The sequence below is a fragment of the Sus scrofa genome, chromosome 1 (assembly GCF_054392235.1).
Source record: "Sus scrofa isolate SSC_HxYL_T2T_F1_AM1 chromosome 1, Sscrofa_HxYL_maternal_Yorkshire_Landrace_v2.0, whole genome shotgun sequence".
NCBI classification, from domain to species: domain Eukaryota; kingdom Metazoa; phylum Chordata; class Mammalia; order Artiodactyla; family Suidae; genus Sus; species Sus scrofa.
Genome location: NC_139383.1, coordinates 82,529,433 through 82,549,766, shown reverse-complemented (window position 1 = coordinate 82,549,766; position 20,334 = coordinate 82,529,433). Strand labels below are relative to the sequence as shown.

The window sequence follows — 20,334 nt, the reverse complement described above, 5'->3', positions numbered from 1 at the left end:
TGGCTCAGATTCACATTGCTGTGGCTGTGGCGTAGGCCGGTGGTTATAGCTCCAATTCAACCCCTAGCCTGGGAACCTTCATATGCTACTGGTGTTGCCCTAAAGACAAAAAGATTGAAAAAAAAAAAGAAAGAAAAGAAATATACAAAAAAGGAATATCATGGAACAATTCTCTATATAAAAGATTATTGGTCTGCATTAAACACATCTATTTCCACTTGGGATCCATATGCAAATTCAACATCTAAATAGCTTATACTTGTTCATGGCTTTTCTTTCCTAGTCGTTTTCACATTGAAAATAATGATTTTTTTCCTTGGATATTCTTTTGGGGAAAAAAACATTAATTTCTGTAAAATGATCAATGGTTTTTATTAGTACTTAATAGAGTCAGAAAAATATTTTTGTTTTTCCCTAATGTTCAATATATTTTCTTCATAAATCTGAATATACTCATAAAAAACCAATTACTGTACTAATTACTTCATTGTATTATTACTAGTACCAAATTAACTAAACTATATGCAGGAATTTATAAACTGTAAAACAGTTTACAGATTTTAATTATGATTATTACTGGGTCTAGTCATAATTTTTTTGCCTGCAGACCATAGATTATCTCAGAGCACCAAAATTAGTCTGAAATGAGATGTGCAAATTTTTTTAAATTGTACTTTATTTCCAGATTGAATCAACACCATACTTAAAATGGTGCTACATACACATCATAGAACTAAAAAGTAAATAATTCAGAAGACCAATTGTTAAGTAAACTCATTGTTAATTTATCCTAATAAAAGTAACTTGATAGTCACTAACATCTAAATATATTTATAGGAAAAAAGTAGATATTTGATTTAGACATATCTTAAATTTGAATCCAAAAAGAAAACTAGGAGCAATCCAGTAGTATTAACCTCTTTGAATTAGAGACTAATTTTTTTTCCTTTTTTTTTTTTTTTTGGACTGCACCTATGACATATGTAAGTTTCCAGGCTAGGGGGTTGAATCAGAGCTGCAGCTGCTGGCCTACACCACAACCGTGGCAATGCCAGATCCAAGTTGCATCTGCGACCTACATACACCACAGCTTATGGCAACACCGGATCCTTAACCCACTGAGCAAGGCCAGGGATCCAGTCAGCCTCCTCATGGATACTAGTCGTGTTCTTAACCCACTGAGCCATAATGGGAACTCTCAAGACTAATATGCTGAAACCAGCTCAGCAGGTGAGGGCTGAAGCACAGGTGCTGTGAAACTTAAGGAAAAAGTTAACATAAAACAAAACACAGACATTTATCTTAAATTAAAGGTGGGAACCGGGGACTCAAGGTTTCAGGGATCATAGAGCACCACCTCAACAAACCACACTGCTTTTATTGTGCTCTTTAGGATTACATCAAGTGAGGGGGGGCTACAGGTGCAGGATATAGATTTTTTATTATTTTAAAAGTTCTTTTATTATTTTAAAAGTCACGTAGCCCGGTAGATGGTTAAGCTTTTAATCTGACCTTTAGGCATTTAACAATCATTAGCATTTGAGGAAGCTTGACGTTAGCTATCTATGCATGGCATCTAGAGAATCATCACAGTGCTTCCACAAAGGGCATGCTTATCTGTGGCAACCCTGCATGCCTAGACCAAAAAGCATATGTCCTCATTCAGCTGACCATATGAATAACTTATGCCTTTAGGTCTTTGTTCTTAAGCTTAAGTTATTTACCAGCACAGCGACCATTTTTCAAGCAGGAATATGGGATAAAGTAAAGCAGGACAAGATGGAGTTTTCAGCATAGAAAATAGAAGCAAAGAGGCTAAGAAAATATTGTAGAAACAAGTCTCCCGACATTAACATATTTTTTAAATGGGGTTTCAATTACACATACCACATGTCTTTTCAAACTTGAAAATGATTCAACATATTGGAGAAGATTTAAAGAATATTGGGTCACTTACTCAGGATTTTCCAAAATATTAGTGGAAGAATTTCATGTAAATCATTTCAAAAGTAGAAAGAATAGAGATTAAAATGATCTTCACAGAGAAAGAAATGCATTTAGAGGGAAGAATATTGCTACAGAAATTGGATTATATGTACTAGTATATTACCAGGCAAACAGTAGGTGGCAACATTTACACAGTCTTGTTTTCAAAATGATTGTATAGTATCATGCTCCTGCCTTATTAGAGAAACTTCAATAAGATCATTTATCTTAAAAATGTTTTCTCTGTGAGTCACATGAGATTGTTCATCTAAATAAAGGGACAAGTTTTTTCCTCATATAAGTTAGCCAGATGAGGATGAGGCTTAATGGAACCATGGATACTCTAAAAAGAGTTAAAAATTAAATTAAAAAATTCAGATAAACAAACAAATCCATAGCATGACCTCAATAAGTAGTTTGCGGGAAGCTGCTGCAGGAGGCACATCTGGCGATCATGAGAAGGCAGAAGACGCACCAAGTTTCCTTTTTGAGCTTGTACGGCCCCATGGGCCTCTGTCAGTAAGGCTGAAGGCTGAAGACACCTGGCCCTGTATGCAGTTCTCACAGACCTACTTTCAAACCCAAGAAAACCACAGAAGTCGCTGTGGACTTTGAGGCCTGGGGGTATTTTTATTTTCCAGGATGATGAGATTTATTATTGAACGTTTTCCCAGCTGGAAATCAGAAGACAGTGTACCGGCAAGCAGGTACTATTTTACAACAGCAGAGGTCAGCAACAGCAAAGGGAAGGAAATGAAGCCAGCCAGATGGAACTTACTGTCACTTTCTTTGAGTTGCACAAGTCATCAGGCAAGAGACTGATACACAAGCACAAAGGATAAACCTAATCTTAAGTAGCCAGTAAGATCTCCTGGGCAGGCAATATCTCTGTCCTGGTCACAGTGCTTTCCTAGACATGTTTAAGACTCTCTGCCACTGAAAATGAGTTCCTAACACAGAGTATTTATTTATTTATTTATTTTAGGGATCCATAATAGAATATAGAGTGAAATTTTCAATTTTTCCACTTTTACAGTTACTGAAAATTTCTCCTACCTCACCAACCCCAGACTTGTTTCATTCTTTAGAAAAACAAATAGAAACCAAAACCAACAACAACAAAAAGAATGGGAAAACTGAAATAGTTTAGCCCTACATTCTTTCAGCAAACATTTGGAGTGCCAGGCACTGTTCTAAGTACTCGGGGTACAAAACTAAACAAAATATATTACATCCTTTTCCTCATGGAACTTAAGAGTCTGGTAGGAGCAGGCAGAAATGAAACAAATCAATGATATATGTCAGGTGGTTCCCTAGGGCTGTCTCAACAAAGTACCACAAACTGTGTGACTGAAAACAATAGAAATTTGTCATCGCACAGTTCTGCAGGCAAGAAATCCAAAATCAAGCTATCTGGAGTTCCTGCTGTGATGCAGTAGATTAAGAATCTGACTGCAGTGGCTCGGGTCACTGTGGATCCCCGGTCTGGTGCAGTGGGTTAAGGATCTGGCATTGCCATACCTGTGATGTAGATCACAGGTCACAGCTGCGGCTCGCATTTGATCCTTGGCCTGGGAACCTCCATATGCCAAGAGTGCAGCCATGAAAAAAAAAGTTCTTTTTACAGGGACACCAGCCATACAGGACTAGGATCCATCCTAAACATCTTGCCCTAAGTTAGCTACATCTGCAAAGACCTAGTTTTCAAATAATGTTACAGTCTGAAGTACTGGAGGTTAGAACTTCAATATCTACTTTCGTTGGGGACACAATTCAACTCATAACAATGAATGAAAAATGAAGTAAAGGAAATAACAAAGAACAGGCAAGGGGAAGGGAGGCACATTGAGATAAGGTGGTTAAGGAAAATGACATTTGAATAGAGAAGAGTGAAATTTGAACAGGGAACTGAGGAATTGGGGCATGCAGATAACTGAGATATCTATTCCTAAAAATACATGACTTTTAAATGTCAAAATTGTAATATGACCAATTGTCTTCATTCTTTAAAATAGTTTCATGATTAGAAAGAAAGGTCACAACCACAGATCATTCTTTTTAACTCTGAACAAATTGATTTGTTTTCAGTTAATGCACTCTTAGCAAGAATAGTGGGGATATTGATTGATTATAAGCCTAAATGATCATTCTTTAAACAAACATTCATTTTTCACACATCTATATCCTAGGAGGGAAAGGAAGAAAAAACATGTAAAGCCATTTGCTGTCATAGAGTTTATATTTCAATGAGCGGGAAATGAATTTGGCATTTCACTGTTTCTCCCCCAGTGGTGTGGAAATTGAAGGCACCTGCCTAGTAAGAGTAAAGTGTGTCCTTGCAGCAACTAAGAATCATAGATCTCATGAGGACCCATGAACTTTATCTGGTCTAAGTATTCATCTGAGGGTGACCCTTTTATAGACTCTCCTGAAAATGGCACTACTTGTTCAATAAAATCATCAGCAACAGAAGTTCACAACCCCTCCAACCTCACCATATACAGGAACTTCTTTCACCCTTAGTCTCTTCCAAAAATACAGTCCTGCTGCTTTTCCTGGAAAATACCAGGCTCTGCATTTGCTGTTCTCCAGATAGTGAAACATCACCTTCTTTCCATAAGCTTTTCCTGGTCACCTTCTTTAAGAGTGACCCCCCTGCCGCTTCAGCTGACCTTATTCCCCTTCCCTGCATATTTTTTCCCTCCATATCTAGAACCATCTAATATTTTAACTCAGTGATTTTATTGTATGTTTTCTCATATTGGAATATAAACTCCATGAAGACAAACACTTCTACTCTTTTTTTCTTCACTACTATGTTCCCTGGAGTGAGAAGTATGCCTGGCACAAAATAAGTGCAAAATAAATATTTGTTTAAAGAATGACCATTTAAACATGATCTGTAGCCCCTCTGTGCTGAAGGAGAGTTGACTGAAAGCGATCAACTTGGCAGTTCCCTCTGTGGCTCAGTGGGTTAAGGATCTGGGGTTGTTACAGATGTGGTGTAGGTCTCAGCTGGGGCTGAGATTCAATCCCTAGCCAGGGAACTTCCCTATAAGCCATAAAAATAATTAAGGCTGAAAGAGAGAGAAAATTAAAGTTTACTAAGCACAGATTCTGTAAGGTTTTACGTGTGTGGTTTCATTTGAAGACAAACTATGAAAATTCTGTTTAAAAGCTGGCTATCCTTTGCCTATTCCTGGCATAGCTGATAAAGGAAGTTTAGTGAATACTAATATTGGTAAATAAACATCTAGCAAGGACTGATCGGAGAGTCTCCCCACCCACCCACCCAGAAAGTATATTTATTATCCATACAACAGCTGAGGTGATTCTTTTACAATATAAGAGCATGTTACTTTTCTGCTTAGAATTTACAATAAAATCCAGACATTTTTAATTTATTCTAGAGATCCAATTCATGATAAATGGAAGGAAAAAGGAATGACTTATGACACCAATATTCTGATGCCACCACTCCCTATTTCTTTTATTTCAATGGATGTTATTGAGAAATGGAAAATAAGGACTCTCTTCTCTCTGGAATTTTGTCTAAGTGGAGATTGGCTTAAGTTATAAATGCAGAACAATTGCTACCTGGAAAAAGCAGTGATGCAGGAAGATTTAGGCAGGGAACTTAAGTTAGCCAAGTTCCAGGGCACTCTTTCTGTACAAGAACATTATTATTATTCATACATTCATTCCAGAAGGTATAGAAAACCCTACAGGGAGTCAGGATTTTGTGTCAAATTAATCCAGCCTAGAAGAGCTTGAAGTCCATCATGATCACCCAAAGATCCATAAAATTCTAAAATCAGAACCCTTCACTCAAAGTCCAGTTCCAGGATGGTGATGTGACGTCTTAAACATCTGTAAACTCTGGACAAGTAAAATAAAATCCCACAACTAACAGAAAATACTAAGGAGTTAACAAAGGAATAAACAGAGTAGGTAAGACTTGAACAAATGGTCAGGGTGGGAGATAAGTTTTCCTGTTTTTCGTTTGCTTTTAATTTTTGCCAGCTTTGTCTGCGGAGCTTGCCACAGTCGCCCAACAGTAGTGACAACTACAAAGGCAATAAATCCGTCAACCACTAGGAGGCGCCGCGAACACTGTTTTCAAGACAATTTACTCAGTTTGGTTGATAGATGACAGCGACGTCTTTTTTTTTTTTTTTTTTTTTCTGGTTGCACCTGCAGTATATGGAAGTTCCTGCACCAGGGTTGAATCCGAGCTGCAGCTGCGACCTACCTCGCAACTGCAGCAACACTGGATCCTTTAACCCACTGTGCTGGCAGGGGATGGAACCTGTACCTGCTACTGCTGGGAACCATGGACCTCGCTTTGCGTCAGGTGTCAAGTTCCTCCTACTCAGGAGCCTCTTATCCACCTTCTCTGGGTCTCATCTTGTCAGTAGATTCTATTGTCCCTTCCTCTTCCTTCCTTGGAGCTTGATGGAACTTCTCTGTATCGTAGAAAAAAATGTTCTCAACTGTATCATAACCCGCCTCTCTTTGTTTTCCTTTTTTCCCCCCTGACAATGCTCTTTATTAAGATTCAACTAGAGTTCCCGTCGTGGCGCAGTGGTTAACGAATCCGACTAGGAACCATGAGGTTGCGGATTCGATCCCTGCTCTTGCTTAGTGGGTTAACGATCCCTTGTTGCCGTGAGCTGTGGTGTAGCTGTGGTGTCAGGTTGCAGACGCGGCTTGGATCCCTAGCCTGTTTTCTTTCTTTCTTCCTTCCTTCCTTCCTTCCTTTCTTTCTTTCTTTCTGCCTTCTCTAGGGCTGCTCCCATAGCATATGGAGGTTCCCAGGCTAGGGGTCGAATTGGAGCCATAGCCACTGGCCTACGCCAGAGCCGCAGCAACGGGCCGAATCTGCAACCTACACCACAGCTCATGGCAACACCAGATCCTTAACCCACTGAGCAAGGTCAGGGATCGAACCTGCAACCTCATGGTTCCTAGTTGGATTCGTTAACCACTGAGCCATGACAGGAACTCCTATAAATTTTTCTTTTAATTTTCTTACACTACTTTTAAGATTTACAAGTTTTTTTACATTTAGGAATTAAAAAGTATATTCACTTATATTCTTCTAGTTATTTAAAATAATTTTATTCTAAATATTCAGCTTTAAATACATTTACTTCAGTGAGTGATATGTTATGGATATGACTTGTTTTTCTATACAGAGAGTTAGATAACTGAACCATTAGATGATTAATCCACTTCGAACCTTTAATCTTTAGGTATAAACTTTGTGATCTGATAAATTACACAACAGATACCCATTTTCCATGTGATTTCTCTATCTACTCAACATTCAGAATGGTTTTAAGCCAAAAAATTAAATTTTAATTAGAAGAATGAAAGGATGTTTAATGTTTGATTGATCTTAATTTTAACCCTAAATAAAGAATAAATGCATGCTGCATTTATTACTCTCAAAATATTTACAATTCACGCTGCATGCTTTCTTTCACGTTAGCATACAGGCTAATAATGCAGATGATCAACCACATCATTTTAACTTTTGAAATTTCAAAGTTTTATTAAAGTTATGGCAACAAATCTAAGTGCATTTTATATATTTTGTTTATTAACAAACTTGTATGATTAATATTGTGAGAAGCACAAACTAATATGTCTATTAAATATACTCTCTAGTTAGCAGATTTTTATATGATTCTTTTGCAGTGATTCTACTCCTCATTTAATCCCAGGTGAACTTCAAATGAAAATCTTCCATCTTCCTTGGGAATATTTTGTCAAATCTTTCATTTTTCTCCCTGGTCAAGTGATGCTTCCAGTCTCCAACAATACCTCCCAGTCTCCAACAGACAAGTACTTGGGTAAGAAAACAGAACTATCAAGACAAAAGTTTCCTTCAGCCCACTTTAATCTCTCCTCAAGCAGCTAAATATCTGTTTGTTCTCCATGGGATCTGATATTTCATTTTGTCTTATACATGAATGTGCTAAGAAAAAAACTTAGGACTATTTTCTAGTAACCCAGAAAATAGAGTTATAACCCATTTCCTTATCTGTTAGACTTCCATTAATTTCTATAAAGACCTAAATGTAAGACCCGAAACCATAAAGCTCCTAGAAGAGAACATAGGCAGAACACTCTCTGACCTAAATCATAGCAGTATTTTTGATGGCAAAAGAAATAAAAGCAAAAATACACAAAACGAGATCTAATTAAACTTGAAAGCTTTTGCACAGCAAAGGAAGGTGAAAAGATAACATATGGCATGGGAGAAAATACTTAAAAGTGATATAACTGACAAGGCGTTAATATCCAAAATATATAAACAGCTCAAACAACTCAATATAAAAAAATAACAACCCATAGATAAAATAAAATAAATAAATAAATAAATAAAATAAATAAAAAAACACTCAATTAGTGAAGAATAGAAGGAAGTTATCTCAACTTTAAAGAGTCATATATAAAATACCTACTGCTAACATCAAACTATGTGGTGAACGACTCAAAGATTTTCTACTAAAATCAGGAACAAGGCAAAGATGCTCTTTCTAATCACTTTTTTTTCCAGCACAGTATTTGAAGTCCTAGCCAGAGCAATTGGGAAAATAAATAAATAAATAAATAAATAAATAGCATTCAAATTGGAAAGGAAAAAGTAAAATTATTTCTGTTCACGGACAACATGATTTCATACATAGAAAATCCTAAAAATCCCTCAAAAAACTATTAGAACTAATAAACAAATTGAACAAAGTTGGAGGATACAAAGCCAACATGCAAAAATTGCTTGCATTTCTGCACACTAACAATGTACAATCCAAAGGATAAATTATAACAAAATAATTCCATTTGCAATTGCATTGAAACTCATAAAGTACCTAGGAATAAACTTAATCAATGAAGTGAAAGAAATATGTACTGAAAACTACAAAACATTGCTAAAAATATTTAGAAAGATAGAGTTAACTAGAACAATGTTTCATATTCTTGAATTGGAAGACATAATAATGTGAAAATGTTAATATTACCCAAAATGATCAACAGATTTAATGTAATACTTATAAATATCTCGATGACATTTTTGAACATAGAAAAATTCATTCTAAAATTCAAATGGAATCTCAGGGGACATTGGATTTTGAAAACAATTTTGAATAAGAAGAACACATGTGGAAGCATTAGACCTCCCAATTTCAAAGCTTATTACAAAACCAGCTTTACCAAAATAATATTGTACTGATATAAAGACAGACAAATACATCAATGGACTGGAATAGGTTGCACAGAAACTACCTCTCACATAAAGGATCAAATAAATTTTGAGAAGGGCATCAAGACAGCTTTTTCAACAAACTGTTGGAAAAACTGGATATCCGCATTCCAAAGAATAACACTGGGCTCCTAATTATACCATATGCAAAGGTTAACTCAAAATGGATCAGATGTAAACATAGATAATTCTACAAAGAAAATATATAAAAAGTAAATAAGGACCTCAGAGTATACTCAACATCACTAGTCATTAGTAAATGCAAACCAATACTACTTTATGCTCATCAGGATAGCTGTTATTTTTAAATAAATAGACAAATAAATAAATAAACAAATAAATAAATAAAATGGATTGTGTTGATGAGAATGTGGAACCCTGTGCCCTGCTAGTGTGAATACACAATGGTACAGAAACTGTTGAAAATAGTATGAATAGTATAGTGGATTCTCAAAAAAATAGAATTATCATACAATGCAACAATTCCACTTGTGGGTATACACTCCAAATAAATGAAAATGGAGATCAGATACCTGTACACTCATATTCATAGCAGCATTTTTTACAGTTGCCACAAAGTAGAAGTCATCCATGTGTCCATCAAGGGATGAATGCACAAACAAAATGTGGTATATAGATACAATTAAATATTATCCACTCTTCAAAAGGAAGACAATTCTGACATATTTTACAACCTGAACAAATCTTGACATTATGGTAACTGAAATAAGCCAGTCAAAAAAACTTCAAATATTGTATTAGGGAGTACCCGTCATGGCACAGCTGAAATGAATCAGACTAGGAAACATGAGCTTGCGGGTTTGACCCCTGGCTTCGCTCAGTGGATTAAGGATCTGGGGTTGTGGTGAGCTGTGGTGTAGGTTGCAGATGTGGCTCAGATCCTGCATTGCTGTGCCTAAGGTATAGGTTGGCAGCTGTAGCTCTGACTTGACCCCTAGTCTGGGAACCTCCATATGCCACAAGTGCAGCTCTATAAAGCAAAAAACAAACAAACAAACAAAACTGTATTAGTCCATTCATATAGGATATGTAGCATAGTTAAATATTGACACAATAAAATGGTGTTTGCCAGGAGCTGAGAGGAGGGGTGAATGAGGAATAATTTTTTGGAGTAAAATGTTTTAGCTTTGCAAGATGATGAAAAAACCTATGGAGATGGTTGATGGTGATAGTTGCAAAACAAAGTGAAAGTATGTAACAGAACAAACCTGAGTCCATGTTGGATCTATTCCATGTTAGTTCTACCCCTTGTGCCTTTTTGCCTGTGCTTAGACATGCTGATTCTGTACCTTTTATAAAAGAATGCTGCCTATAGTTTAAATTATACAGGAGAGCCCATTCTCAAGACTCTGACTTTTAAAGGTATAAAACTTTTCCATTCATCCAGAGATAAAAAGTTGCACAACAGAAAATAACAGTTGTCTTGTTGAATATTTATAGGAACATTGTGACCATACCTACTTGAACAGTTAAAAAACAAAGGATTTGGGTACCAAGATGTTTGCAACAACCCAGCCACACCCTCTCTCCTTTCAGCATAAAAGAGGCCTGAATTCTCACTCAGGTAAGATGGATCTTTGAGGCATTGTCCACTATCTTCTAGGTCTGCTGGGCTTTCTGAATTTCTTGTCCCCAACAACTCATCTTTCAGTTTACTGACCTGTCATGTGGTGAGCACTACAAGCTCAGACTTGGTAACAAGTACTTAGTGCCACATAACTGTGCACTTAAAAATAGTTAAGTTTTTGTGCTAGTACTGTACTATTTTGATGACTGTAGCTTTGTAATATAGTCTGAAGTCAAGGAGCTTAATTCCTCCAGCTCCATTTTTCTTTCTCAGCATCGCTTTGACTATTCTGGACCTTTTGTGTTTCCAAACAAATTTTAAATAGTTTTCTAGTTCTGAGAAGAACACCATTGGTAATTTGATAGGGATTGCATTGAATCTGTAGATTGCCTTGGGTAATATGGTCATTTTGAGGACATTGATTCTTCAGTAATGGCATTTGCCACTAAATGAATGGACCTAGAAATTGTCATACTTAGTCAAGTTGGTCAGTGAGAGACAAACATCATATGCTATCACTTACATATGGAATCTAAAAAAAAAAAAAAAAGTACATTTCTATTCTTATTTGCAGAGTAGAAACAGACTTACAGACTTTGAAAAACTTATGGTTACCAAAGGGAATATGTTGGGGGGGGAGGGGGACTGGGGATTTGGGATGAAGTGTTCTAAAATTAGGTTGTGGTTATGGCTATACAACTATAAATACAATAAAATTCATTGGAAAAATAATAAAAACAGTGGATTTTATGTTATATGTGTTTTGACAATAAAACTATTGAAGGTACTGGAAATGGAAACACCATGTGCAATGACAGCTCATAAGAAAAAGAGATTAATTTTATCTTGGAGGATTTAGAGCAAATTTTCGAGAAAAAAAAAAGCATCTTTTTCCCCAATTCAAGAGCAAAACATAAGAAATATCCCTAGGAAGAAAGAAAAATTCTTTTCTGAGTGTAAAAGTAATTATCATATTTTAAAAACCTGAAATGTTTTACATATTCAAGGAAAATTGAACTTTGGTATGTTTTAGTACTTAATAGACTCATAGGAAATGTAACTGAAGAGGCATTTACAGGATGAAGGACCTTGCTAAGCGTGATGAGTATCTTATTACTTATATTTTAGGTAAGTGACATTTGCATTTTAGTCAATGTAAGGTGGTGAGTGAAATAACAGGATTCTATAAAATTTATTCTAAAATAATTTTTATATACAATATCTAACATACAATCAAGATATGCAATTACATGAGGAAATAAGACAAGGCAGTCAAGAACCAGCAGAAATTAACACAATAGAAGAAGAACGCAGATATTACGCCAACTTTAATTGTCTAAAAGAAAACTTTGCTATGATTATTCTATTAAAGATGTAAAAGACAATAAAAATTTGACAGAAAACTACAAACTGTAAAAATAGTAGAGCAGATTTCCACATGATCCCAACTCATGAATAAGGATGAAGACCTTAGTAAATAACTTTAAAAGCAGATTTGACTCAGAAGAATGCAGTGATGTGAAATGAGAGCAAGGAGAAGAAAAGTAAAATATTCACAAATACTCTTACTGAGTAAAAAAATCAGAGGTTGGCTTTTTTTTTTTTTTTTGACGAAGCCTGGCTTAGCAAAATTTATTTTTCTCTTTTTTTAAATTATAGTTGATTTACAATGTTTAAGAAGCATATATTGCTTGTAAGACAACTTAATACTGATTCCTGTCTCTTTGAATTTCCCCCTCTATGATTCTTCATCAGCATATAAGCCATTTCTCAAATGACCATTTATGGATGTCTGTAATTCTGAGCTATGTTCTACAAATAGTAAACTACTCTTCACACAAGAGAAGAGCATGCCTCTCCTTTAACATGCTTTACTTTAGTTTTGGATTACTACACCCAGTCACACGGGTTAGTATGAATTTCATGACTAAAAGTTACAACATATCCAGTAACAACATATTCAGGAAAGATCACAGGAGGGAAAGAGTCAACTCTCACCAATTTAGGTTTTCTGGAGCATATCATCATTAAATAGCTTCTTATTTCTTTTAAGATAAATTAATATCTTAAGCTTATTTTACATTTTTTTTTCCCACTGTACAGCAAGGGGGTTAGGTTATCCTTAGATGTATACATTGCAGTTACAGTTTTTTCCCCCACCCTTTCTTCTGTTGCGACATGAGTATCTAGACATAGTTCTCAATGCTATTCAGCAGGATCTCCTTGTAAATCTATTCTAGGTTGTGTCTGATAAGCCCAAGCTCCCGATCCCTCCCACTCCCTCCCCCTCCCATCAGGCAACCACAAGTCTCTTCTCCAAGTCCATGATTTTCTTTTCTGAAAATAAAAGATTCATGGAAAAATTACATAAAACAAATATGCTGCTGAATGAATTGTTCTAAAGTGTACACTCATGATTCTAGTATTTGGATCCCCAAATTGAACAGTGCCAGGATCCCAAGACCTCACCAAGCACATCCCTTTCCTAGTCATCAACTTTGCCCTCCATCTGCCAAAAGCATCAAATGTTCGTTTTTATATTGACTACGACTTTGATTTTTACTTATACTTTTTCCTAGTTAAGAATCTCCAAACGGTGTAGCCTCCATTTCAACTATATACTGCTGGACACTCACTATAGGCAGGCAGAAAATATTTCTTCATAGTTGCCATGTTCCCTAGGGAGAGCACCCCCAGATCCGTGGGAAATGTACTAACTCATCTGAGATAGTCCGCATGAGCTTTGGGACTTTCTGATGTAACTCATTAGAGAATCAGTCATAAACATTATCAGATCAAATTATCAAGAAATGTTCAAGGGAAGGAGTAGACGGGGAAGGTCTCAAAACCTACAACACTGATGGTACATAATTGAGAAAAATTGGGATCATTTTCTGGAAAGAGCTTTAAGGCAGAAACTTGAGTTGACTTGGGTCTATCTTCCCTGACAGAAGAGATTGAAAGCAATTTCTTTCCCCATTAGATGGTTTAAAAAGATATTTGAAAGGCTAGTGAAAAATCTAGAAGAAAAAAAAATATATATAAATGGGTGACTTGGTGGAAGAGAGGTTAAAAGCAATGCCAGAAGGTAGTGTATTGATGACAGAAGAGAGAAATATTCAAGTTATTTTGCATAGTTTACTCTTTGGTCTCTATGTTTAAATTTTCAGTAAATTCTTTTTATGAATACATTTGTTGTGAGCACATTCTTATGGAGGGATTCAAATATAAAGTTAAGGTATCAGTTTGCCTTTTGAGGTGATAACTATGGATGAAGAATAAGGAATAAATGGAGATGAGATGAGGTTGCAGGTAGGGAGATCAAACTAAATTCTCATGTAGAAACTAAGCAGAAAACTATGACCTGGACTAGGGAATAGACTATACAGATTGAGACAAGTTTGCAACTTCCACAGAGATCTCAGAGACCAAATCCACATGATACATAAACTGATTGATGAAATGAAGAGACAAGAGGGAAGGTGGTGTTAAGTAGGAAGTCTGGTTTCTGATGTAGGTCACCAGAGACATAGTGCATTTCATGGGAGAAGAGGCAGCTTTTGTTGGAAGGTGATACATTCTATTTTGGACATGATTTGTTTGAAGTCCAAATATTAAACATCCAAGTCATCCAAGTGGGTAGATAGAAGACAGTTGAGATATATATATCCATATATATATCCTCCATATATATGGAGGGAGGGAGAGGGGGAGAGAGAGACTGGTGAGATATATCTGGTATTAACTGATTTCTTCCCCAACCCCCTCTAGTCTGGTTTATTGTACCTCACACATGTAGATTTAATGGATATTTTAAACTTTTTTTTTCTTGACTTCTCAGCCCTGAGAGGTTAAGAACATTTTAAAGATCTTTCTTGACATACTTGCTTGGCTTCTGTCAGAAGAAACAGCTTATTTTCTTTCTACATCTCTGATTGTTCCTTTCCTGGGTCCATGGTGGGCTCATTTCTTTCTGTGAAAAATGTATGTCTTAAAGTCTCTCAGAAACAGAGTCTAGTTCTTCTTTTCTTTTGGTCCCTCCTTTTCCTTTTCTTCCTTCCTCTCTCTTTTCTGCCTTTCTCCCTTCCCACTCTCAATTTTATTCATTATCCTAGTTTCATTAATAATCAATACAGTGATGATGCCCAAAATATAATCATTGACATTTTAACCCCAAACCGTAACTAAGCAGGACCCTATGGGGCCTTCCCAGAATAAATCTCCACCATGTCCTCCACCTGCCTTTTGTCTGTAGAAAAACTTTAGTCAAAGAATATATTTAATCAGATAAATGAGAAAATGCAGAAAGGAATAAACAGTCCAGCAAAACAAAATATTAACAGTTTGGCCATTCAACAAAGTCAAGGACATTTAGTTCTTCAAGGACTATAGATAATATTCTGAGGCATGTCCTTTGAGCTGTTTTTCAGATACTGAAACTTCTGCCAGGTGGAAGAAGTTAACTATCTGCTGCCCACAAGCAAGTAGACCCAGAGCAATTGGAACCAGAAAGTTGATAATGCTGATTTCCAATTACCTCACCACCCTCCAGTCAGAGGAATGTCCACAAGCTGATAACAACCTCCTCCTTGAATACTCTAAGACTCCTCACCACCCCCTCGAGGGCAGGACAGTTTTGTGGACCCTTTTGCCTGGCAAAGCAATTAAAGCTACTCATCCATACTTCACCAAAACTCTGTCTCTGTGATTCCGTTCAGTGCCAGTGTACAGAGGCCACGTTTTGGCAATAAAACCTCTTCTTTGACTTCTATTTTCCACTAATATTCAAATATCTTCATTTGGATACTTGTTAAGACACCTTAAACTCCACATGTCGAAACCAACATCACAATCTTCTCTTTCTAGCCCTATCGTGCTTCAGTGTTCAGTAAACACTTTCGTGAATGACACCATTATATTCATGAACCAGAAATACATGAATCATACTCATACTTCCTACTGTCTCCTTTTTCTGATATATAATCTCTATCTTTTTGAATTACTAGAAATATCTTAAGGAGGTCTCCATTCCATTCTCAACCATGCCATTCTTATCCAAGGCACCATTGATTTTCAGTGGATTAGATACTGGTCTCTAACTACTTTGCCTATATTCATTCACTTTTATCATTTTTCAAGCCACCGATGGCAATAATTTCCTAAAAATATTAATTGCACCACATTGCTTGCTTGCTTATCATTTTTAAAGGGCTCCTAACTGCTTTTAAGATTGAGAAATCACCACCGTTTAATACAGTCTACCAATTATGCACAGTCTAGCCCTACATGCCTCTCTATCTTAACCTTTTGTCTCTTTTCCTTTGCTCCTGAACTTCTTCCTTCAATTCTTCAAAGGTGTCATGGACAATACAGCTTCACAGAATTTGCTCATTCTCTTTCTTTTTCACAAAACAATGCCTATCACCTTTGATGATGACATGCCTAATTCCATACTCTAATGATCACATCTACAGTTTTACTTAATAGCACTTACCACATTTTTTAGTTCTGTATCCTTGCTCGGGAATATCTGTCTTCCCTGTGAGATGACAAGCATTATGTACAAAAGTTTCAATCATCTTTCCCCATGAATTAATGCCTATTACAGGCATTTCAATAATTTTCAAATGACCAAAATTTTGAAGAATTTAGTGGCTGAATTATGTAGTAGTGAATCAACATATCAAGCAGAGATCACAACATAGTAAACTTCAAACATGTTTTGCTTGGCTTATGCAGTGTTTTAAGATAGCTTTGGCTGGAAGCCTATGTATAAACATTATGTGACTGCACAGGAAAGCTGTGTTCCAAGATTCTCATAAAAACAGTAAGACTTTGCACCACAGGGCGTATATTCACCTTTGGGAGATTAGCCAAATCTTAGTGGCTTCTCACTGTAGTGCACCACAGTGCATTTTCTCTTTTTCAAGAAATGGCTGCTCTAGATATTTGATTTTGCTTTGCTTTTTCTTTTTCTTTCTTTTTATAGCTGCACCTGTGGCATATGGAAGTTCCTGGGCTAGGGGTCAAATTGGAACTTCAGCTGAGGCCTACGCCCCAGCCACACCAATGCCAGATCTGAGCCACATCTAACAACCTATGCTGCAGCTTACAGCAGATCTGGATCCTCAACTCACTGAGCGGGGCCAGGGATCAAACCCGCATCCTCATGGAGATTATGTCAGGTTCTCAACCTGCTGAACCACACTAGGAACACCTGAGTTTGCCTTTATAACTGTAGATGATTACATGAAAAGGAATCACAAGAAGTTACTATGTGCAGTGAGAGTGGAGCTTTGAGGAAAACCAATAATGAAGCAATGGGTAGGAAATCAGAAGCCTGAGTAGAAGTGAGGTCTGGAAATAACTAGGAGAATGTAGTTCATTGAAACCAAGCTAAGAAAGGATCTCGAAGCAATAATTAAAAAATAACTCTCCCCTCTTACCTTCTTCATCTCCTCATACATCATGAACAGAATATTGAAGTCACATCTGTGCTCATACCAGCCTCTGATGTGATCAAACCAAAGGCTTCCTACCACTATGGAAAATGAGCACATAACAAGGTAAAGATATTGTCTGTATTGAACAGCAGACTATAGTCTGTTCTTTCTATTCTAGAGTCTCTGGAAGGCAAATCAATTCCCCACCACTGAATATCTATGCATCCTTTTTCAAATAGTGCTTTTTGGAACAGTTACATCATTTTAATAGAAACCTGTCTTTGTGAAGTACTCTTCATCTATAGGAGAAGAGCAATGCAGAGGAAAAAATCCCAAATAACTCATTTTGAAGATTTCTTTAAGGTAAGCCTTTTCCTACTTCCTCTATCTGAAAACATGTACTTATTTCCCTCCTTACTATATATTTTGAGATCTGTAGATAGCAAGTTTAGCTATCTACCAAAATAAAGCAATTGAATATAATCTTCTAGATGAGTGAGACCTAAATCCATGTTCTTCAACCTCTTGCATCGATCTATCCTCTTCAGTAGTGGAATGATATCCTACAGCTGCCTTATAAGTTCTACCCTAGGTCCATGATAGAGCACTACATGCACCTAGAACTTTAGCAGTTCTGGAATACTGGGATCTTGTTTGGGATTTAGCTCATCTGAATTGCACAACCATTTGTAGTTCTCTTATTTTCTGTTCAAAATATTTCTTACACAATGTGCCTTTGCAAACTTGACGGAGTCGTCCTGGTAAGGATAGAAAAGCCATTGGGTGACAGATTGAGACAATAGCGACCATAAATTCCCCCTCTGTGATGACCCTTCTCCTTAAAATATGTTCCCTAGTTTGAAAATTTGGCTGAGTGGGAAAATGACCTCATAAACATGTTACGTAATAAATAAATTCATAGTTACCTTTTCTATCTAGAATTTTTTCCATGAATTGTTCTACGTTATCTGGAGCTTTGTATATAGCCAGAAATTTGGAAAAATGAAAATATGATATCAAAACATCCTTGGAGTTTCTGTAGATATAAATTATCTGCAAGGGAGTAATGGGAGAATTTTAACAATTCTCAATTAACTTTACAGTTTTTTAAAGGAATGCTTACTAGTTTATTTCATTCAGTTCACTACTCATGGAAATTTAGATTGTTCCCTATATTTTACTATCCAAAAGACTGTTGCAATAATTATTTTTATTCACATGTCTTTTCACATGTGCAAGTATATAGAACTAATTTCTGAAAGTGAAATTATTTATTTATGACTTTGAATAATATTACAAATCACTTGGCATAAAAGATAATCTGTTTACCCTGTGTTTACATAAACATTTGATATACAGCCAAGGTAGTACTGGAGATCAGTGAAAAAAGGGAAACCTACTTAACAGATGATTTTGGAACAAATTATTATCCATATAGAAAAAAAAAAGATTGGAGTTCCTGTCGTGGCACAGTGGTTAACGAATCCGACTAGGAACCATGAAGTTGCAGGTTCGGTCCCTGCCCTTGCTCAGTGGGTTAACGATCCAGCGTTGCCGTGAGCTGTGGTATAGGTTGCAGACTCGGCTTGGATCCCGCGTTGCTGTGGCTCTGGCGTAGGCTGGTGGCTACAGCTCCGATTCGACCCCTAGCCTGGGAATCTCCATATGCCGCAGGAGCGGCCCAAAGAAATAGCAAAAAAAAAAAAAAAAGGTTGATTTCTACCTCACATGATATAAAAAACACATTTACAAATGGGTTAGGGATTTAAATTTGAAAGCAAAACTTTGACATTTAAAACAATAAAGAATATATCTCTGTTCCTGGCCATGAGAAAGATTTCCTAAACAGGAATAAACTAAAAATTGATCAGTTGGATTTTATTAAAATTAAGAATGATATTAATCTAAATATATTTAGTGTTATAAAAATCAAGAAAATATGAGGTGCAAATATATAATCAATAATCAATTAGTATCCAGAAATACATCTATACTTTTATGTGTGTATATGAAAAATATATAATTACATGTATAAAGTTATATAACACTATATATGTTTTTGTTATTTATAAAACAAATCACTAAAAAGAAAGATAACAATGAAAAATTGTGCAAAAGTTAGTCATTTCACAGAATAAGAAATAATTGTAGCAGTAAACATATCGAGAAGTGTTTAATTTCAGTTTTGATTAAATAAATTAAATTAAGATCCATTTCAGTACCGTTTTCTAATTAATAAAAATTAAGAAATCTGTTAGGAAAAATTACTAGCAGAAAAATAACTCATGCATTATTGGTTTTGGTACAACAGGTACAACTTCTTTGTTTTAAAAAAATTGCATCTTTGTATAAGTTGAATGTTTTTGTACTTGGTGACTTTGCAGTTCTGTTCTTGGGTGCCAACTCCAGGGGACATGCTTAAGAATGTACAGAGCACTGTGTGTTAGAATATCAAAATATTGGAATAACCTAAGTATTCAATTGAGAAAGTATAAAACTGATAGAATTGCTTACATAAATTGTAAAATTGTATAGTAGTTGAAAAATAACACAGAAAATCAAGAACAACAACAAAAAGGCATATGGTAAAACCTCAGAGAAAGGGAAAAGAAAAAATAAAATATAGTTAAGGAAACCTTAAAGCCAAATGATTTAATAGGACAACATTAAATTTGTTTGCAAGGACCAACAGAGTAGGAATCTCTGTATAATAAATAAAAATAAAAATACTTAAACAGCACAATTTTAGTAAGTATTTAAAGATTTATATTTAGCAATAACTATATTGAGAGATTTCTACACATATCTTCAGATTTAAGGATAAAAGGATTAAAATAAATTACAATTTAACAAAATTGATTTTATATCTTTGTGTTAATACCCCCCACTGAATATAGACATCATTTTCTCATGTAATCAGGAAACACATTTAAAACATTGATCATGTAATTGGCCATAAAACTTCTTAAGGAATTTCAAAAATTAGAACTTTTACATTACCACTACCTGATGATAGTGCCATAATACTAATAATCAACACTGAAAAG

General features: G+C 35.7%; 1 long non-coding RNA gene across 13 annotated transcripts in view; it reads left to right on the top strand.

The window, feature by feature from the left end:
- The window catches only part of LOC146406171 (uncharacterized), a 197,811-nt gene that overhangs the window by 76,358 nt on the left and 101,119 nt on the right, over positions 1–20,334 (top strand). For 4 of the 13 annotated variants that reach the window (XR_014807635.1, XR_014807629.1, XR_014807646.1 and 1 more), the window contains 3 exons: positions 7,716–7,844; positions 10,718–10,841; positions 17,466–17,650. This is a non-coding gene — a long non-coding RNA (uncharacterized LOC146406171). Of the gene's footprint in view, positions 1–7,689; positions 7,845–10,717; positions 10,842–17,320; positions 17,411–17,465; positions 18,736–20,334 lie in introns of those variants that run through there. The other 9 variants (XR_014807663.1, XR_014807650.1, XR_014807671.1 and 6 more) reach the window with 6 other exon arrangements.